General features: G+C 47.8%; 1 long non-coding RNA gene across 1 annotated transcript in view; it reads right to left on the bottom strand.

The window, feature by feature from the left end:
- Positions 1 to 8,979, bottom strand: part of LOC148481451 (uncharacterized) — a 35,349-nt gene extending 26,370 nt beyond the window's left edge. Inside the window, exon 1 of the long non-coding RNA XR_015871905.1 lies at positions 8,894 to 8,979. This is a non-coding gene — a long non-coding RNA (uncharacterized LOC148481451). The remainder of the gene's footprint in view (positions 1 to 8,893) is intronic.
- Between the last annotated feature and the right edge of the window lie 5,970 nt (positions 8,980 to 14,949).

Consider the following 14,949-nt stretch of genomic DNA (forward strand, 5'->3'; position numbering starts at 1 on the left):
TGGATGCTCCAGGCATTGCTATAATCACCGGCGATTGTGGACCCGCCCCCATGTGACATCACACAGAGGGGGTGTGGCCTGCAGCAGGCCATCGAATAATGTTATATGTATAAAAATGCCCCTCTGCAGAAAAAAGGTTCCCTACCCCTGCTCTAGTGCCTAAGCCTAACCGTCCCCTTTTGTCTAACACTCACCCTAACCTTAAAAATGTTGAAAAAAAATATATATATTTGTGTCAACCATTTGCACTGTCGACCTTTTTTTTTTTTCACCTATCGACCTTTTGTCCTGTGGATCTATTGCCTGTTGACCATCTGGTGTCGACCTATTGACTGTCTGTCCAGACACTGTAGATCTTTATTTCGGATCTCTTGTAGGTATACAAAAATATACTGGTAGGTTAACTGGCTCCTAACAAAATGGACCCTAGTGTGTATGTGTGTGGGCATGTGATAGGGTATATAGAGTGTAAGCTCCACTGGGGCAGGGACTGATGTGAATGGACAAATATTCTCTGTACAGCGCTGGTAATAAATAAGTAAATAGGTGTGGCGAGCAGTGGAAGCCAGGTTTACTACTTTATGCTAATGGAAAAATCCATAGGGCCAATCCGTGGGTTGTGGCTGCAACCATAAACCCTCAACACCCATTGATTCTATGGCAGATGTCGCAACCGTCATCATTAGTACTGGCACTTGCCCCAGCCCCTTGCTAAGCGCCAGAGGCCCCTTCCCCATACCTGCGACTCAGAATAGCACAGGGCTTTACATACCCGCCCATGACATTCCCACAAGTCCGTTCCAGCCCTGAAAACGCCCAATTTCATGGAAAAACAGATCCGGCCAAGGTCAGTCCGACTAAGAATAGGACGTACGCAAATATGTGTCAATTCACATCTGCACATGCACTGTATGCAAAAATTCACCGCTTGCGCCCGTGAATACAGTCAGTGCGACTCAGAATCAGCCTCTATGTCGCCGGACATTACTAAATGCTTACATAGCGTTTAGAGGCTATGTGACATTGTTCCAAGGTGTTGCTGGACGATACGGAAGAAAGGGAATATTGTAGGTTTGCACTACTAGGATATGGGTCTCTAGCTGCTATACACATGAGATGTCTCAATCTCTCAGAAATAGGGATAACCTACATCTCTGCCGGTGAACCCAGGATTACGGAGCAAAAGGAGCAGAGGGTTACACAAGCAGGGGAATAGAGATTGGCAGAAGGAAGACATTTCTAGTATAGTACGGAGAAGGTGCCCTGGTGCCGGAACAGAATTCCATTTAGTAAAGTGAGACTACTGGAATGAGATGAGAGAGTGGAGAGGGACATCTTGAGGGTTGTTTCTCGATGTACACAGCCATTGCCACTCAGCAAAAGCACTTATGTTTTCCGCCAGCTCAGAGCTAGCAGAGGTTGGGCCTCGTCCTATACACCCACAGAGACTTGTATTGAGTCTGTGGTGCAATCCGACATGGGTTGGGTACATAATGTTGACATTCATTAACATGAGAATGTAGACATGGTCAGAATGACAGATTGTCCTGGTGGCCCAGCAGTGATGTACCTTCTCCTGGCGACTGCAGTGGCGTCTTCGGAGTCCCGGCAGTCATGTGACCATCACTTCCAGGTATTAGCTCCGAACTACCAGTGTTTTGGTTAGTATTTGTTCCCTAACCATAAACACCCCCCCCCCCCCCCCTTGCCACATGCCCTAACCCTAGCCTCCCCCAATTCGGCAGCCTAACCCTAATGGCGACATTCTGAAAATGCTAACCAGTTGCCTGTCAACATTTTAAATCGCCATCATAGCTGCTGACATTGTTACTGTCGACCTTTTGACTACAAACCAATAACACGTCACACACAACAGCCATCTGCAGGAAACTACCAATGCAACGGCACAGTTTAAAAAATAGTTAAAAAAGAAAAAAAAAAACACAGGTAGAGCCCCATGAAATCATTAACCAGCTGTAACAGTAGACAGCCTGGGGTGGGGTACCGGCCAACAACGCACCATTCTGGTGTGGTACTCACATTCCGGCGCCTAAAACTACCTGGTTTCATGGTGGAAACGGGATGCGGTCATTATACCGAATGCCGGGATCCCGAAGGGGTTAGGCACTAGGGTGAGGGTTAAACTGTCGGGGGTAGGGAGGATAGGTTTAGGATGCACGGAGGGAGAGTTAGTGTAGTGAGGGGCAGGTGTCTGTATCCTAACCCAGTCGGCATGCGGGCGCCAGGATTCTGACTGCTGGGATCTCGTGCGCCAGCATCCCGTAACCAGCCCGGTGGAAACACTCCTGCCTATAAAGAACATGCATAGCTACAATTTCTAAATTACTTTAAAAAAAATAAAGGACAACTATATTGTTAAGTCTCTTATTTCATTGTATTAATAGTGCGTGTAGATATATCCAGATTATTTACCTCCACCCCCCAGTATATATGTGGCGCCACCAAGTGTCTGTAGCGTAATACAAAGAAAAACAATTGCTCTGAAAACATAACGACTTCAATATACATAGTACAAAAAGCACCGTATAAGGTCTTAAGCTGGGTAAACACTAGACGATGTGTGTACCCAGTGACAGCACGATATATCGGGAGTTCCGTACACACTGTGCGATCTGGTGTACGACTGCCCGATATGTCGCTTCCCGGCTGCATCCACAAGCGTGGTGCCATTCCTTGCATCTTCAGACTGGACTGCACTGCAGGCAGATCTGAAGGTACAACGAACGGCACATGGGAGCGTGCAATTGTGCGCACACACTGGACAATGTGGACGTTTCGTTGCTCCAATTCGCCTCAATACAACAAATCGTCCAATATATCTGTCAGTGTGCACTCAGCTTTAGACTAAAGAGTGAAATCAGATAAATAAAATAAATAAAAATCAGGACTTGGTGAGTGACAATAAAGAGGTCTCACTCAGTGACCCAGTTACCTGGGGTGGGCAGACATATAAAATCATCGACGAAAACCATGAATGGGAGCACAACGGGGACATGGATAGTAGTGCTGCCTGGCTCTTTCAGTAAGAGGAGATCTGGCACCGAATAATGTTCTATTAACAGAAACACAGGGAGTAGGAGATAAAGGGGTCTATTTACTAAGCAGTGTTAGGAGACAGAGTGAAAAGTGATAAGGTGCCAGCCAATCAGCTCCTGTCATCTCACAGGCTGGGTTTGAAAAATGACAGTTGGGAGCTGATTGGCTGGTACCTTATCACTTTTCGCTCTGTCTCCTAACACTGCTTAGTAAATAGACCCCACAGTAAGGTAACTGGGCCAAGAGCACAATCACATCATCTAAAGGTTAGACAAGGCAAAAAGTGCTGGAATGACTGGTTATAGGTGAGCTGAAGATTGTCTAATGCAGAGGCACCAAAGGTATCGGGAAAGCTGGCATAGATAAACCAGTGACGGGCAAGAAGGCATGTGGCCCTTCACTTCCAGTCCCCATCTGCTTTGTGGTCTTATTTGTTTGTAATGCTTATAACGCTGGCTAATATTGTGACATTACAGACAGGGGTCTCATTGATTAATTGTATAATTTTAAATTGCTACTATTAGTAAGTCATGTACAGTCCTTTTATTGTCACTCACAATGGGACGGTGACAGTGTATCAGATTGCCCATCAGTGAAATAAACCGTCTAGAGCAGGGATTCCCAACCACGGTCCTCAAGGCACACTAACAGTCCAGGTTTTACATACTTGACTACTCTTCTGTCCCCTTTTCTGAGTCGGGGGAGACAGGTCGGCAGAGAAGGGGCGTGACAGTCCAGAAACTAGGCGGTTCAGGGGCGTGGCTGCACGACGATCGTGGCTCCGCACCCCACTATACAGTGCAAACAGGCATTGTATAGCGGGGGCGGGGCTAAGATGACGCCATTCACTGCGAATTGAGTCATTGGTTCCCCCGGACCACCCATTTGTGCTCTATATGTGGGTGGCTGCAGGGGGTTATGAGCAGGTGAAGAGGGGTGCTGGCAAAGGAGGGAGGTGCAGGAGACTTGGCTACTTTTCCGGGTGGTCGGGAGCGCCAACCGATTTTCGTGAGCCTCCTGACCATTTCGGGAGTGTAGGCAAGTATGGGTTTTGGAGGATAGCCACACTTGAGCACAGGTGACTTAATTAGAACCCCTGCTCTAGAGATTATAATAAAGCAGAATCTAGGGAAGCAATGCAAAGGTGGAGCCATCTGCTGGTGACACCTGGAACAGCAAAACAGTGCACCAGTAGGGGGTAATCATTTAATTGAGATGCCTACAACAGGAAATGTGCCAGAGTGGCATATTCAGGCGATCTGCCAGACACAAAGCTGAATGCTTTGCAGACCTGTGGCAATCAGAGCAGTGAGCGACACGCCAACATTTTCTGGGAATCGAGTTTTGTAGTGATCTACAGATCATTCAGCAGCGGTTTACATTTATTATGGGGCACAAACCTCGCGGTCTGAAATTCTGGTATACAATCTCCGAGTTCTGCCTTTGCCGAGCCTACCCACATATACTGCTCTGTAATTATATAAATACGAGGGATCCTGGGTCGGATTCAACTACAATGGGAGGCCACAAGCATGGGGAGAATCAGTAGTAGGGCCAAAACAATGAAGGAAATGACCATACACAACCTTCAAGTAATTCACCAAAACCCTCATTCACCACTTCATCAAATAGACAATAGAATCTTATAACCTTCTCATCACAGCTACGACACGTGTTGGGTCTCAGGATGCGTGGTAAGTTCTATCTGCTATTGATCTCTGCATGTGAGGTACTGTATGTCCATCTTACTTATGGTAAATGTATTACTCTATATCACAGGTTCTCAAACTCAGGGCCTGATTCAGAGCCGCTCGTAAGCGGCCGCTTGTTCGTTCCGAGCGATGTTCGCACATCTGTGCATGCGTATGGGTTGTAATGCACAAGCGCCAACCAGTCAGTGCGGTCGGAAATCGTGTGCTCGCAAAATAGCGAATGCCTGCTAATTTGAGTGACAGAATGAGGCGTTTGTGGGTGGTAACAGGGGAAGGTGCTTGAAAACGGGGAGTGGAGATCCGAACGCAGGCGTGCCAAACGGTCAAAACGGGCGTTTTAAGGGTGTGCATAATTAACAAAGCAGCGTCATCGACCACGTCACTTGGTTGTCTTTTAGCCTGAACTGCTCGCATGATTGCGGTAGGAAAATGCTACCACAAGAATAGCGAGCAGTTCATACGCTTTTCGATGTACTCGATTAATCTAATAAATAGCGGAGATGACGTATGATGCGAGCGGCCAAGGGGCGTCTTTACAAAATAGCGAGCGCATGTTTCGTTCACTCGCTCAGACATAGAGGCGTCAACAGACCGCAAAGAGCGAACGCTCAATTTAAATAGCCAGCCCCTTTTTCTGAACGAGCGTCCGCAAATAGCGTCCGGCTCTGAATCAGGCCCTCAGTCCTCAGGACCCCAAACAGTGCATGTTTTCCAGGTCTCCTCATGGTATCGCAAGTGAAATAATTAGCTCCACCTGTGGATCTTTTAAAATGTGTCAGTGAGTAATGAATACCCCTTTTCCACCGCTTGGAGACCTGGAAAACGTGACCTGTGTGGGGTCCTGAGGACCGAGTATGAGAACCACTGCTCTAAATATTCTGCAGCACTGCTCTAAGTATAGTATCAGATGCATCCATAGTTAACACTATTGATAACCATCTACTTCTGCACACTCTTTATTCCATTGGCATCTGTGAATCACTTCCTATCTCTCCAACCACTTTTCTATTTGTACCTTTACTTGTTGAGGTCCCATGAACTTTATCCTAAATAACTCACGTAGATCTGTGCTACCTAAATCTCATCATGTCTAAAACATCAACTTCCCTTTCCTAAATCTCTCTGACCAGTTCTATTCCCCATCAGGACCGGATTATGGCCCACAAGGGCATAGGGTTGATGCTAGATCCAAGTGGGCAGAAGGACCTCAGACGTCACAACCAAGTGACCCGCGACAGCAGGGGGAATGGCAAGGCCGGTGAGCTAGCAGTTTTACTATTCACGTGGACACAGAGTGGGAATAGTAACCTGTAGCGAGTGAAGCAAGCCACCGTGCCTGAAGCGTGGCGAGGGCTCACTTTGGGTCCCATGTTCTAACTTCTAAGCCTTCCTCCTCCCTCTCACGTCGCGGGTCACATGGTTGTGACGTCAGAGGTCCTTCGCCCCATTTCTCTTTAGACCTAACCATGGGCCTATACTGAGAAGGGTAGTAGCTGTGACCAGTGCTGTGTGGGCATGGTCAGTGTTACTTGGCTGTATACACCCTCTACAGTCTCCTTAAAAACATAAAAATGGAAACTAGAATACAATTTTAATGCTTATAATGATGGAGGCCTGGAGCTGTAACTTTTTCTACCCCATTGTTAATCTGGCCCTAGTGCTCATGTCTACTAACTTGGTGAGGTCTCCCTCGAATACTCTACACACTTCTCTTCCCATATCTAGATTTCCTCCCAAGCCAGTCACTTCCACTTTTGATACATCACCAGGAGCTGACCCTTTCTCACCCGTCACTGCCAAATCTCCAAGGTACTCTCCACTCAGTATCTACATCCAGTAATGACAAGAGCCCGAAGAGGACCAGAAATTGAAGTCACCATTTGTTACTGCTCAGAGGCCAACCCAGTTATACAAAAAAAAAAAAAAAAAGAGGTAGAAAAGGGAGTATTAGTGTGGGTAGTATAGGTAGGTGGGAGTAAGGTAGGTGAGGGTGTATTATTGCAAGTAGTATAGGTGGGAGTAAGGTAGGTGCAAGGGTATATTATTGTATGTAGTATAGGTGGGAGTAGAGTAGGTGTGAGGGTGTATTATTGTAGGTGGTATAGGTGGGAGTAGAGTAGGTGTGAGGGTGTATTATTGTAGGTGGTATAGGTGGGAGTAGAGTAGGTGTATAGAGCTCATTAGTGTGGGTAGTATAAGGGGAGTAGGGTAGGTGTGAGGGTGTTAGTGTGGATAACATAGGTGTGAGGGGGCATTAGTGTGGGTAGTATAGGTGGGAGTAGGGTAGATGTCAGGGGGCATTAGTGTGGGTAGTATAGGTGGGAGTAGGGTAGATGTAAGGTGTACTAGTGTGGGTAGCATAGGTGAGAGTAGTGTAGGTGTGAGGATGTATTAGTGTGGGTAGTATAGGTGAGAGTTGTGTAGGGGTGAGGGTGTATTAGCGTAGGTTGTAGAGGTTAGAGTAGTGTGGGTGTGTATTAGTGTGGGTAGTATAGGTGGGAGTAATGTAGGGGTGAGGATGTATTAGTGTAGGTTGTATAGTTTAGGGTAATGTGGCTGTATTAGTGTGGGTAGTATAGGTGGGAGTAGTGTAGGGGTTAGAGTGTATTAGTGTGAGTAGTGTAGGGGGTGAGGGTGTATTAGTGTAGGTTGTAGAGGTTAGAGTAGTGTGGGGGTAGTATAGGTGGGAGTAGTGTAGGGGTTAGAGTGTATTAGTGTGGTTATTATAGGTGGGAGTAGGGTAGGTGTGAGTAGTACAGGTAGGAGTATTGAAGGGGTGAGGAATGTGTTAGTGTGGGTAGTATAGGTGTGAGTAGTGTAGGGGTGAGGGTGTATTAGTGTAGGTTGTAGAGGTTAGAGTAGTGTGGTTGTGAGTGTATTAGTGGGGATAGTATAGGTGGGAGTAGTGTAGGGGTGATGTATTAATGTAGGTTGTATAGGTTAGAGTAATGTGGGTGTGAGTGTATTAGTGTGGGTAGTATAGGTAGGAGTAGTGTAGGTATGAGGGTGTATTAGTGTGGGTAGTATAGGTAGGAGTAGGGTAGGTATGAGGGTGTATTAGTGTGGGTAGTATAGGTAGGAGTAGTGTAGGTATGAGGGTGTATTAGTGTGGGTAGTATAGGTGGGAATAGGGTAGGGGTGAGGGTGTATTAGTGTGGGTAGTATAGGTGGGAATAGAGTAGGGGTGAGGGTGTATTAGTGTGGGCAGTATAGGTGGGAATAGGGTAGGGGTGAGGGTATATTAGTTTGGGAATAGGGTAGGGGTGAGGGTGTATTAGTGTGGGTAGTATAGGTGGGAGTAGGGTAGGTGTGAGGGTGTATTAGTGTGGGTAGTATAGGTGGGAGTAGGGTAGGTGTGAGGGTGTATTAGTGTGGGTAGTATAGGTGGGAGTAGGGTAGGGGTGAGGGTGGATTAGTGTGGGTAATATAGGTGGGAATAGGGTGGGTGTGAGGGTGTATTAGTGTGGGTAGTATAGGTGGGAATAGGGTAGGGGTGAAGGTGTAGTAGTGTGGGTAGTATAGGTGGGAATAGGGTAGGGGTGAGGGTATATGAGTTTGGGAATAGGGTAGGGGTGAGGGTGTAGTAGTGTGGGTAGTATAGGTGGGAATAGGGTAGGGGTGAGGGTATATTAGTGTGGGAATAGGGTAGGGGTGAGGGTATATTAGTGTGAGTAGTATAGGTGGGAATAGGGTAGGGGTGAGGGTGTATTAGTGTCCTGTCCTTGCCAGTCCTACTTCTGTGTCCTGCTGGATTCTGCCCTGTTCCCGTGTCCATCCCAGCTACTGTACGTATCTGTGCCTTGCCAAGACCTTCCAGCTTACCTTTTGTGTTAATTCCGATTTGTGTCTAGTCCCTATGTGTACCTGTGGATTCATCCTGCCAAGTTCAACTATATCAAGCACAAGTTCTGCTACAAACTTCAACCTGCATCCGCCTATCAGCTCAACCATATCAAGTACTGGTTCTGTTACAAACTCCCACCTGCATCCTGAATAGCTGGCCTGCCACAATCAAGGTCATATCCAACATTGCAGGTACAACACTATTTACACCTGCATCCTGAGTAGCTGGCCTGTCTCAACCAAGCTCATATGCAGCATTGCAGGTACAATATTAATCCTACCTGAATCCTGGGTAGCTGGCCTGCCACAACCAAGTCCAAATCCAGCATTGCTGCTTTGGCATTGTTCCAGCCTGCATCTTGAAAAGTTGGCCTGCTGCCCTGCAATCCAGATCTGCATTCTGACTGTTTCTGTGCATGTCCACCTGTGCAGGTTAATTACTAGACTTCTGATCTTCCAGCTAGTTTCCAGTATCAGACTCTAGCACACACCTGCATCTGTTTGCTTCAGCTATTAACCCCTACTTTGCCTGCTGCCATTACTCCAGGTAAAACTTTCTGTGGGTTCTGGTTTACTGGGTACATCCATAACATGTGGGTAGTATAGGTGGGAGTAGGGTAGGGGTGAGGATGTATTAGTGTGGGAAGTATAGGTGGGAGTAGGGTAGGGGTGAGGGTGTATTAGTGTGAGTATAGGTGGGAATAAGGTAGTGGAGAGGGTGTATTAGTGTGGGTAGTGTAGGTGGGAGTAGTATAGGATATGAGGGTGTATTAGTGTGGGTAGTATAGGTGGGAGTAGTATAGGATATGAGGGTGTATTAGTGTGGGTAGTATAGGTGGGAGTAGTATAGGATATGAGGGTGTATTAGTGTGGGTAGTATAGGTGGGAGTAGTATAGGATATGAGGGTGTATTAGTGTGGGTAGTATAGGTGGGAGTAGTATAGGATATGAGGGTGTATTAGTGTGGGTAGTATAGGTGGGAATAGGGTAGTGGAGAGGGTGTATTAGTGTGGGTAGTATAGGTGGGAGTAGTATAGGATATGAGGGTGTATTAGTGTGGGTAGTATAGGTGGGAGTAGTATAGGATATGAGGGTGTTTTAGTGGGGGTAGTATAGGTGGGAATAGGGTAGTGGAGAGGGTGTATTAGTGTGGGTAGTATAGGTGGGAATAGGGTAGTGGAGAGGATGTAATACCCCTTTTCCACCTAAATTCCGGGATCAGACCCGGAATTTTGCCGGCGCCGACTCGGGATATTCCCGAGTCAGCGCAGCTCACACCGCAGTCGGGTCTGCATAGACCCGGCTTTTGCGGAGTGAAAGTGGTCGCTTGAAGATGACGTCATCTCCAAGCGCCACTGAAGCCGGACCACTCGGCCGGCTAGCAGCGCACTCCAGGTCATCGTGACCCGGAGTGCGCTGTTCTCACAGCAGAGTTTCACGGGCTGCGCCCGTGTTAAACCCTGCTAGTTACCTGGGTTGGATAGCCGGGTCACTCGACCCGGCAATCCAACTCTCTCCCCTTTTACACCAGGGAGCTGCCCGGGTTAACCCTTCAAAAACCCGGGTTTTAGCTCCGGTGTAAAAGGGGTATTAGTGTGGGTAGTATAGGATATGAGGGTGTATTTGTGTGGGTAGTATAGGTGGGAGTAGTATAGGATATGAGGGTGTATTAGTGTGGGTAGTATAGGTGGGAATAGGGTAGGGGTGAGGGTGTATTAGTGTGGGTAGTATAGGCGAGGGTGTTTTAGTGTAGGTTGTATAGGTTAGGGGTTAGAGTGTATTAGTGCAGGAAGTATAGGTAGGGGTGAGGGCGTATTAATGTGAGTTATAGAGGTTAGAGTAGTGTGGGTGTGTATTAGTGGGGGTAGTATAGGTGGGAGTAATGTAGGGGTGAGGGTATATTAGTGTGGGTAGTATAGGTGGGAATAGGGTAGGTGTATTAGTGTGGGTAGTACAGGTGGGAATAGGGTAGGTGTGAGGGTGTATTAGTGCGAGTAGTATAGGTGGGAATAGGTTAGTTGTGAGGGTATATTAGTGTGGGAATAGGGTAGGGGTGAGGGTGTATTAGTGTGGATAGAATAGGCGGGAATAGGGTAGGGGTGAGGGTGTATTACTGTGGGTAGTATAGGTGGGAGTAGTGTGGGTGTGTATTAGTGTGGGTAGTATAGGTGGGAGTAATGTAGGGGTGAGGATGTATTAGTGTAGGTTGTATAGTTTAGGGTAATGTGGCTGTGAGGGTTTATTAGTGTGGGTAGTATAGGTGGGAGTAGTGTAGGGGTTAGAGTGTATTAGTGTGGGTAGTATAGGTGGGAGTAGTGTAGGGGTGAGGATGTATTAATGTAGGTTGTATAGGTTAGAGTAATGTGGGTGTGGGTAGTATAGGAGGGAATAGGGTAGGGGTGAGGGTGTATTAGTGTGGGTAGTATAGGTGGGAGTAGTATAAGATATGAGGGTGTATTAGTGTGGATAGAATAGACGGGAATAGGGTAGGGGTGACGGTGTATTAGTGTGGGTAGTATAGGTGGGAATAGGGTAGGGGGTGAGGGTTTATTAGTGTGGGTAGTATAGGCGAGTCATTATTAGTGTAGGTTGTATAGGTTAGTGTAGGGTAGGGGTTAGAGTGTATTAGTGCGGGTAGTATAGGTGGGGGTAGGGTAGGGGTGAGGGCGTATTAGTGTGGGTAGTGTAGGTTGGAGTAGTGTGGGTGTGTATTAGTGTGGGTAGTATAGGTGGGGGTAGGGTAGGGGTGAGGGTGTATTACTGTGGGTAGTATAGGTGGGAGTAGTGTGGGTGTGTATTAGTGTGGGTAGTATAGGTGGGAGCAATGTAGTGGTGAGGATGTATTAATGTAGGTTGTATAGTTTAGGGTAATGTGGGTGTGAGGGTGTATTAGTGTGGGTAGTATAGGTGGGAGTAGTGTAGGGGTGAGCAGGGGTGTATCTAGGGGTCTGTGCGCCCCTGGCAAAATAATGGAATAGCGTCCCCCTCTCTCCAAATTTTCTGAATAATTATATTCTGTCTCCCCAGCCATTCCCCTTCAGTGTCCCCAGCCATTAGCCTTCCCCTTTCTGTGTCTCCAGCATTCTCTTTTGTGTCCCCTGCCAACCCCTTCTGTGTCCCCAGGCATCCCCCTTCATTCTCCAGAGCCTTTCCCCCTTCTCTCTCGCCAGCCATCTTTTTGTGTCCCCAGGAATCCCCCTTCTACTCCTCCCCCCACATTCAGCCCCCGCAGATACTTACTGTACCTTCCTGCTGTGGTGTGGCTGCGGCAGGCTCTTCAATGAGAGCAGCAATGCGGCGCGCGTGACGTCATGACGTCGCGCGCCTTGTGTAAAAAAAACTTTATCGATCAGCTGCTCTGCGCTCAGCTCCTCCACAGAGGACGAGGAAGAGGAGGACGCAGCCCGGCAATGGAGGAGCTCCAGCCCCTGGCACACAACGGGGCTCAAGCTGTCAGAGTCTCGGGTCAGAGCCATGCCGCTGCCCTCCTCCCAACACTCCCTCCCCGGGCAACCGATCTCCGGCTCCTGCAGCATACCCACACAGGCTCCCACACCTGAGAACACCTACGTCTCCGCTCTGTCCCCCTTGGAGGCAGCCGTAGCATCGTGGGCCTGGCCTAGCACACTCAGTGCCCCTGATGAGCCTCCCCCCGGCCGGTGCATGCGGGCGACTACAGGGGCATATCTACCCTGTAGCTGCAGGTGACACCACCGGGCAGCGCCCCCCCTTTGGCCGCCGCCCCTGGCGAGTGCCATCCTGGCCAATGGGTAGATACGCCCTTGGGGGTGAGGGTGTATTAGTGTAGGTTGTAGAGGTTAGAGTAGTGTGAGGGTAGTATAGGTGGGAGTAGTGATGATGTAGGTTGAGTGCGGGTAGTATAGGTGGGAATAGGGTAGGGGTGAGGGTGTATTAGTGTGGGTAGTATAGGTGGGAGTAGTATAAGATATGAGGGTGTGTTAGTGAGGATAGAATAGGCGGGAATAGGGTAGGGGTGAGGGTTTATTAGTGTGGGTAGTATAAGCGAGGGTGTATTAGTGTAGGTTGTATAGGGTAGGTGTGAGGGTGTATTAGTGTGGGTAGTATAGGTGGGAGTAGGGTAGGTGTGAGGGTGTATTAGTGCGGGAAGTATAGGTGGGAGTAGGGTAGGGGTGAGGGCGTATTAGTGTGGGTAGTATAAGTGGGAGTAGTGTGGGTAGTATAGGTGTGAGTAATGTAGGGGTAAGGATGTATTAGTGTAGGTTGTATAGTTTAGGGTAATGTGGGTGTGAGGATGTATTAATGTGGGTAGTATAGGTGTGAGTAGTGTAGGGGTGAGGGTGTATTAGTGTAGGTTGTAGAGGTTAGAGTAGTGTGGGGGTAGTATAGGTGGGAGTCGTGTAGGGGTGATGTATTAATGTAGGTTGTATAGGTTAGAGTAATGTGGGTGTTAGTGTATGAGTGTGGGTAGTATAGGTGTATAGGTGGGAATAGGGTAGGGGTGAGGGTGTATTAGTGTGGGTAGTATAGGTGGGAGTAGTATAGGATATGAGGGTGTATTAGTGTGGGTAGTATAGGTGGGAGTAGTATAGGATATGAGGGTGTATTAGTGTGGGTAGTGTAGGTGGGAGTAGTATAGGATATGAGGGTGTATTAGTGTGGGTAGTATAGGTGGGAGTAGTATAGGATATGAGGGTGTATTAGTGTGGGTAGTGTAGGTGGGAGTAGTATAGGATATGAGGGTGTATTAGTGTGGGTAGTATAGGTGGGAGTAGTATAGGATATGAGGGTGTATTAGTGTGGGTAGTATAGGTGGGAGTAGTATAGGATATGAGGGTGTATTAGTGTGGGTAGTGTAGGTGGGAGTAGTATAGGATATGAGGGTGTATTAGTGTGGGTAGTGTAGGTGGGAGTAGTATAGGATATGAGGGTGTATTAGTGTGGGTAGTGTAGGTGGGAGTAGTATAGGATATGAGGGTGTATTAGTGTGGGTAGTATAGGTGGGAGTAGTATAGGATATGAGGGTGTATTAGTGTGGGTAGTATAGGTGGGAGTAGTATAGGATATGAGGGTGTATTAGTGTGGGTAGTATAGGTGGGAGTAGTATAGGATATGAGGGTGTATTAGTGTGGGTAGTGTAGGTGGGAGTAGTATAGGATATGAGGGTGTATTAGTGTGGGTAGTGTAGGTGGGAGTAGTATAGGATATGAGGGTGTATTAGTGTGGGTAGTATAGGTGGGAGTAGTATAGGATATGAGGGTGTATTAGTGTAGGAAGTAGAGGTGGGAGTAGGGTAGGGGTGAGGGTGTATTAGTGCGGGAAGTATATGTATCTATTACTTACAGACACCGCCTGCTCATACTTGCCGACAATCAGCTCCAGCCTTCCGGGAGGGAGCTGATTGTCGCTAATAGCAGGGGGCGGGGCCGGCCATTGGGGGCGGAGCTGGGGCCGGCCATTTGTTGTCACACTGGGGGCGGGGCCGCACAATCTCGTCATCGTGACTCTGCCCCCTCTTCACAATGCCGATGTTACTTTCGGCGTTGTGAAGCAGGGGGCGTGGCCACGATGACGCGATTCTGCGTGAATCGCATCACCAGCCCCCCCGCTGCGGGTGTTTCTGTTTTTTCAGTGGGGAGGTCGGGAGGGTCGGAGACTTCCGGGAGGCTTTCCTGCCTTTCCGGGGGGCCCGGGAGCGGCACCCGAAAATCGGGAGGCTCCCGACCAAATCGGAAGAGTAGGCAAGCCTGCCGCCTGCTGCATTAGCATATTAGTTTGTACGGTATTACACACATGCTTCCTTGCAGCTATCTATATCAGGTCCTCTGTGTGCCAGCACCTCATGAATGTAAAGCTGGGTACACACGTAAAAATTTTCTGTCCAACCATCCAACTAGTTGATTGGTTGGAATGAAAATCTGGTCACGTATGGGAGCAACTGATGATCAGCAATTTGCTCCTAAATGCCAGAAAACAGATGAAAATGGTCGTCAGACAAGTTTGTTAAATGTTTGATCTAAACAATTTGTTCAAACAACAGTTTTTGTCCATTTTCCGGCGTTTGGGAGCAAATTGCTGAATGTAATTTACTCCCATACCTTACCAGATTTTCATTCCAACCAATCAACTAGTTGGATGGTCGGACAGAAAATCTTTACGTGTGTATAATGCTTCCGTCATGATGTACATATGTGATTTCACCGATTCCTAGTAAATGGATAAATGGAGGAACATTGGGTTGGCCTACAAAATGGCTGCCTTTATTGTGCGCAGTACACTAAAAAAAATATTGCATACATGTACGAACTTGAAATGAACAGTGTTTTCAAACCTCAATATCTCTTCCACCATATAAACA

The sequence above is a fragment of the Taudactylus pleione genome, unplaced genomic scaffold (assembly GCF_031769625.1).
Source record: "Taudactylus pleione unplaced genomic scaffold, aTauple2 ptg000579l, whole genome shotgun sequence".
Lineage (NCBI taxonomy): Eukaryota > Metazoa > Chordata > Amphibia > Anura > Myobatrachidae > Taudactylus > Taudactylus pleione.